This window comes from Eurytemora carolleeae, unplaced genomic scaffold (genome assembly GCF_000591075.1).
Source record: "Eurytemora carolleeae unplaced genomic scaffold, Eaff_2.0 scaffold59, whole genome shotgun sequence".
NCBI classification, from domain to species: domain Eukaryota; kingdom Metazoa; phylum Arthropoda; class Copepoda; order Calanoida; family Temoridae; genus Eurytemora; species Eurytemora carolleeae.
Genome location: NW_019396064.1, coordinates 164507 through 171560, shown reverse-complemented (window position 1 = coordinate 171560; position 7054 = coordinate 164507). Strand labels below are relative to the sequence as shown.

The window sequence follows — 7054 nt, the reverse complement described above, 5'->3', positions numbered from 1 at the left end:
GACACTTATAATTCAATATCATTTTTACAAAATGTAGGTTTTAAATATATGTAGCTTGAATAAGAAGCTTTTTTGACCTATCTGCTTCGGGTTAAAACCTGCTTTGAACTAAACTTTGAAAAAGATGCCCCTATACTGTTGCCTATAAGCATGAGTTTGTATATAAATATAGAACAGTCTATAAAATATCGGGGCCACTTTATTAAAGAACTTAATTATCTCTTTCAATGAAACATTTCAGGGGAAAAAGTATAACAAATTTATTTTTAAACTTGCACATTTTTATGTTCATAAAAAAATGTTTAAAAATAATTTTTTTATGCACCATATTCATCCATTTTTTTATTTTGTTACATTCTATTGACTTCCTTTCAGAATATTGTTTTGAAAACAGCCAGCAGCAAATAATTACGTTTTACTGTTTATGCTTTACAATATGAAGATATATACATAATTGGTAAATTATAAGGCAAATAAAGCCAACAAAACTGTAAATTGATGTTGTGTCACTGCGTTATGAATAGTCATGCATCAAAGAAGGGCTTATCAAAAGAACTAAACATTAGCACCAAACTCTATATAAAACTTAAAACTTTGTAATTATGTAAACCTTTAATAGTTCAGCATTTTATCAGCAGAATTCATATTTTAAATTATCAAAGGTCATAATTGATAATCAGAAAACTGATTAGAATAGAAAGACGACATTAATACAAAACCAAAGTGCATTTGATATTGTTACAAAGGAAAAAGCTTTACAGAAAGTTATCAAATCACTTAAAATGGGTCTGTTTACACTGCACAATAGCTGTGGCTCTTATTTGTCGGACTATTTAAATTCATGGATGGTAAAATTAGATTTAGAGACGGGTAATCAGTTTCTCATACATTTATTTAGTTCTAGTTTTTTATTCTTGATTATTTTCAGAGGTGAAGCGGTATCTGATATCTCTGTACAACTCTTTATATGTACAACAAGCAACTGTTGTACAGTACGTAGAGGAAATATTTCCAATTATAAACGAGGCAAAAAAAAAACTATTTCAAAAGTCCAAAAAAAATATTTTAGCTTAAACAACGTAAAATTAAAAATTAATAAAGAAAAGCATAATTAAAACTTAAAAGAATATTAAATTATTTGTATTTAGCTTATTTCTTATTAGTATATTTAATATACATAGTTTGTTTTAGATTTGTCCGGGGCTAACTAAGGTAAAAACTAACTATATTTGGAAATCCATTAAAAGTATAAAAGTAACATTTTTCGAATTTTGAAAGGTATAAAAGACAATCATTTTAAATTTTTTAAAGTTGAGCTGTTGTAAAATTAAAGGAGCTGTCAAATTATCTTCTGCACATTGTTGCGAAGTTCAAGGTTCAAAGGGTGGATCACCTGGAATTTTGCAAACAGTCCCTTTAAGGGAAAATATTATTTTTAATATTTAGAACTGAGTTTATTAAAGGAGCAGGATCTTTCCATGATTTTTACCATGTTTAACCTAGGAACGTGGAGTGCTAATCTATCAGAAAACGTTTGCAAAATACTCTACTCCAGGGGATCCTGCAAGGTACAGTGGTATATAAAATCACAAGAAATATGTACAGAAGAAAAAAGGGGAATAAAGGTCTACAGACTCGTTTGTAACCGGTTATTAAAAATGGCCTCAAGCTTAAAAATCCGATTACAAACATGTCTGTATATAGAACCCTATACAAAATTGTGCCTTAGAGACAGGAAATATCATTTGCAATCCCGGATTGGAATACCGAGGGAGTCGTACCAAGATATGAAACTAACTCTGAAAGATCAATTCAGTCGTAGATTTAAAAGTTTCAGAGTGGATATCTAGATCAAAGCGTTGTATATAAGCGCTTTTTCACGCAACAGTTTTGTCCTCAGTCTTTAAAAGGCTAAAAAATTGTATGTCTCCATATATGCTCTGTTTAGTGGAAAGAAGTATTTTTATATTTTTAAACATTATCGAGAATTCTGTTTTAAGATTTTATTAATCAAAAATATTCATCCAGTATCATTGTGTATATAGTTATAATAATGTTAATGATTATTATTAGGAAATAAAAAATAAAAAACGAAGTTATATCAAGATTATTTTGTTTAATCTAGTTCTGTAAAAAATGTTTAATATTTTAATATTCTCGTTTAAATTTTATTTGTTTAGAACCAGCTTAACTATTTTTAACGAAGATTTAATTCTTCTTGAAGAAGCACTCAGGTAACTTTATTAAATACGCTAATATTTTCTAAATATACAGGGTTACCTACCAGGATGATATTTTTGACACGAATTTATGAAATGTATGTTTTTTTTTTAATTTATTGTTCCTTTAACCCTACTTCGGTTGGGGACGTGACGTTTTTGACGTCGGTCTGAGCGTTGATTTTTAATTTTTCAGATGCCCCTCGTTTTAGGCTCTAAGCGGGACTTTTATACCTACTGCCTGAGTCTTCAGGCATACATGCCTTATTTTACCTTCACCCGAATAAATATATATTTAGACCTACTTCCGACATTGGATTCTACTTTTTATAGCACCTTGGAAAGCCTCAATCAAAGGGATTCAGATTGCACAATTTTTTCGAAGAAATTTTAAACAGTTTTTTTTGCACAGATGCCTTTGAAGAGAATTTGCATATTTTAAGGTTTCCTTGAATAAAATTTTATTTTTGAAAATTTTGCAAATATTTTTGCATATTTGAATTTGCCGTGGTAAGGACTTTTCAAAATGTATAAATAATCAAATTTTGCGCAATTTTTGTTTTTGCACTTTTTACTAGAAATTGCAAAAAAAATTGAAATTTGGGTAAACCAAACGTCAGCCTAAATAGGAGAGGGTGTATGTATTGTAGTTGAACTGAGAATATAGTATTGTGGAGCAATTTTTTTGGATTCATTCATATCAGACGTTTTTACAGTTCATATTTTTTAAGCAATAGCGCAAATTCAATCTTTATAATCCTCATAGATTGCCCACTTTAGAAGGATGATTTTGAGAATAAGTTTTTAAAAATTATTCAATAACTACGACAAGAAATGTAAGAAGATTCTACAGTAAACTATAAACTAGTTGTTTAGGAACAGGTTGAGAAGTAATCGTTTTCAGTTATTGGTTTCTGTGATGTCTCATTGTTCACAAACATTTTCTGTTAGATTTCCTCGAGCGTTTATTGAAAAGACAAAACTTAAAGATTTGGAGGAAATCTAGGCGAACAAATTTGTAAAGAATTATTACAATAAAATAATGAAAAAGATATAATTGATTTTAACATTGATTTATTGACAAATTTCTATTGAGAAATTGGTTCCTAAACATCTAGATAGTTTACTGTAGAATTGTTGTTAAATTTTTTGTCGTCGTTATTTAACAAAGATAAGCTGTCAATCAGCAGCTTTTCTTTGTTTTCTTGTAATGTGAAAAAATGCTGTTCTAAAAAAGCTTCTCTTTGATTCCATATGTTTATATGTATCCATGCTATTTAAGAGCTTGTTAGAAAACAGCTTCTCTTTAATTCCATGTTTCTGTGTATCCATGCTGTTTAAAAGCTTTGAAGAAAAAAAATGAAATCAAAATTCTTGTTCATTTTATTGATATATACTAGCTCATCTCTTGGCAATTGGCATAAACATATAAATCAAGTAGCTTTAGAGAAGTCTTGTAAAACATTTGAATAACGAAATTAAACCTTTATTTTATTTTGTACAATTATTATCAGTCAAATATTTGTATGAGGTTTATTTCATGCAAAGACCACACTTTGTAGTCTCCGATTTTGCTAAAAATTCCAGGATAACTTTTCCATTAATATATCCTAAAAAGGGTAACATGAAATTTTTTCGAAGACAAAGTGTGGTGATTTGGCATGAAATGACCCATTAATTTTTTTCTCGTGTATTTCAGTTGTTTGAGCTTGGTAGAAAAGGGAACATATGAACATTCAATAATGTTAAAACTAGAAAATGTCGTTAAAAATAAAATTCTTTATTGAAGTTCAACAATTCAGAAAAAGAGAGAAAAAGAAAATGATGTTTCAAAACGATTTACTATGATAGCTTCTCAAAATTAACTACAGAGCTTTGTTGTAGATAATGTTGTAGACCATAAATCTTATCTTGAAACCTTTCTCCAATAGATGTCGTCCTGAAAACAAAACTACCCTCCCAGAGCCAAAACCAAACCCAACCTCCTCCGTTAATAGACGTTAAATCCGTGAAAAATGAAAACACGTTTTTAATATAGAAATGCTTAAATTTCGTGATAATCGTTGCAAACAATTATTTTTTTAACCAACCGGGTATTTGATTTCAGAAGTCACAAAACTGACTTCTGATCCTATCCACGCCTCATTTTCCCTACCTACCAAAAAAAACGTTTTGTTCAATCAAATATTATAACGATTTATATCAATATTTGTATTTTGGTCACTAAACTGTTTCGTTCCTAGGCCTGAAATACAGATTTTTTTATGTTTGCAACTTGTGTATGTAGAGGAGAGGGAATATCTAGCCGAGCAAATTAAAGCCCTTTTGAACTTAACAAATGAATAATGGTTACAAAACAAATACACTATACTGCATAAATGATATTCTAGAGGAATTTTGAAACACTTTTGACATTTTAGAATGCTTGCCAGGAGAGAAAATCGTCGAAGGTATATAACCTCGAAACTTGAAGAGTATTTAATTTCTCTTCTTCTCTGGTACCAGTCTCTTCTACGAGTCCAACAAATTACAGACATTAAAAAAAGTATATTCAGTTAAATCTTTGTTAAAGCTTATCTTAAAATATGACGATATCCGCCAATCAAAATTGTTCTACAATCCACAAACCTATCATACCTTGAGACAGAGTTACCCACAAAGAATGAGACTGTAAAGACGACCTGAAACTCTTAAAATATGACAATTTTAAGTTTATAGTTGCAGGAAATCATGAATGCAAGGAGACAGACAGAATGAATTTCGTTTAGTTCGCCTCTGAAGTCTCATCCTAACCCTGATTTTTCTTTCATTTTTTGAAGTTGTGTAGACCCCACAAGTTCTGAAATTGTGTAGACTCCTCCACTACTAGAATAGTGTAGACCCCACAAGTTCTGAAATTGTGTAGACTCCTCCTCTACTAGAATAGTGTAGACCCCACAAGTTCTGAAATTGTGTAGAATCCTCCACTACTAGAATAGTGTAGACCCCACAAGTTCTGAAATTGTGTAGACTCCTCCACTACTAGAATAGTGTAGACCCCACAAGTTCTGAAATTGTGTAGACTCCTCCACTACTAGAATAGTGTAGACTCATCCACTACTAAAATTGTGTATACTCCTCCACTGCTGAAATTGTGTATACTCCTCCACTGCTAAAATTGTGATACCCCTCCACTGCTGAAATTGTTTATACTCCTCCACTGCTGAAATTGTGTATACACTTCCACTGCTGAAATTGTGAAGGCACCTCGACACTACTGAAATTTTGTATACATCTCCACTGCTGAAATTGTGAAGGCACCTCGACACTGCTGAAATTGTATATACACCTCCACTGCTGAAATTGTGTATACACTTCCACTGCTGAAATTGTGAAGGCACCTCGACACTGGCGAAATTGTGTAGACACCTCCACTGCTGAAATTGCGTAGACACCTCCACTGATGAAATTGTGTTGACTGCACCTCTACTGCTGAAATTGGGTAGATACCTCAACTGATAAAATTATGTGTACACCTCCACTGGTAAAATTGTGAGGACACCTCCACTGCTGAAATTGTGAGGACACCTCCACTGCTGGAATTGTGTATATAGTCCTGTATAAAAGATTTATGATCTTCCTTTATCTTCAATGTTTAATAAAAAAGTCAACATGAACGAAAATAAACGAAAAATTTGTGAACAGTGCCGATTCAATATCACACATATTTTTAATCGTCTTTCTTATTCTACATACTTTCCTCTAATCCACGCATTAAATAAAAACATTTTATTATTTATTTTGATGGACTGAAATTTCAGATACCTCCAAATGTTTATCTAACAAATTATATAGCTCGGGTCTGAATTTGGGTAGACACCTTCCGGGCTGATTATGGTCAGCTCCCTCCACTGATACCTATAGAAATGAAGACTGAAGAGCGAGTGTTGATGACTGCACAGGCCGGAGCTAAAGCTTTCCTTCAACTCTCCTAGGCTCCGGGAGTATAGTGGAGTGGAGGACTGGTGGGACGAGTTTAACTCCGGGCTGGATTATCAACTGTGGAGAGAAATGAGACTAGTTGCCTGTGTATCTTCCTGCTACCTAAACATCTTCAACTAAACACGGTGGAAGTGAACACTGGTCCTGCTCCAGGTTAGTTTAACATAGGTAGGGTTGGATATCAGGGTTGTGTTTAGGAGTTAGGGATGATTAAACATAAGGTTTCTGCAGATATGATTCATTTGTGGTGAGGATAAGACAGGATATATGTATATATATATATAAATATATATATACTCTACTTCAAGACACGTCATTCTCCTTACAAATTTCAATCATGAATGGATAGATAGATAGCTTCAGAGACGTGCAGATAGACAGGGAGCTCTCCGAAAGAAAGATAGATATATAGATAGAACTAGATAGATAGATAGGTATAGATAGGATATCTCTGGAACAGGAAGAACTTGAATTTATTAATATTATTATCCGGTATTACCATTATAATCCAAAACTATGAAGAATTTTATAATATTCAAGATTTATAAAAGCAAATTTTTCGAGTTGTTTTTTAAAGGGGGGATGGCGTAAATTATCAACAATTAAAGAAATTTCCATATTTAATTCAATCGTTTCTTATCAAACAGTTTTTTGTCTTGTCTAACACAAAGGGTAGAATAATAAAACATGAAAATAAAACAAAGTCCTAGCTTCATCAAGAAGGAGGTATATGTTGTTTAAATTTTCTTTATCATATATATCTTACAAGTATTTAGTGTAACGGACTTAAAGAGTAAACATTTCTTCACAACATTACAAAAAATTCTTGTCGCCAAAGGGACAGTAAGCGAAAT

General features: G+C 31.8%; 1 protein-coding gene and 2 long non-coding RNA genes across 4 annotated transcripts in view; all 3 read left to right on the top strand.

The window, feature by feature from the left end:
• Nucleotides 1–1094, top strand: part of LOC111709424 (uncharacterized) — a 28896-nt gene extending 27802 nt beyond the window's left edge. Inside the window, exon 6 of the long non-coding RNA XR_002766858.1 lies at nt 929–1094. This is a non-coding gene — a long non-coding RNA (uncharacterized LOC111709424). The remainder of the gene's footprint in view (nt 1–928) is intronic.
• A 14-nt stretch (nt 1095–1108) lies between these two features.
• Nucleotides 1109–4007, top strand: LOC111709434 (uncharacterized). The gene is made up of 4 exons (XR_002766860.1): nt 1109–1212; nt 1504–1568; nt 2181–2234; nt 3919–4007. It is a non-coding gene; the product is annotated as an uncharacterized LOC111709434 (long non-coding RNA).
• Nucleotides 4008–6147: 2140 nt separating this feature from the next.
• Nucleotides 6148–7054, top strand: part of LOC111709457 (uncharacterized) — a 29256-nt gene continuing 28349 nt past the window's right edge. The window contains exon 1 of one of the 2 annotated variants that reach the window (XM_023483122.1): nt 6148–6353. The gene's annotated coding sequence lies outside the window, so the exon portion shown is untranslated. The remainder of the gene's footprint in view (nt 6354–7054) is intronic. The other variant, XM_023483129.1, reaches the window with a different exon arrangement.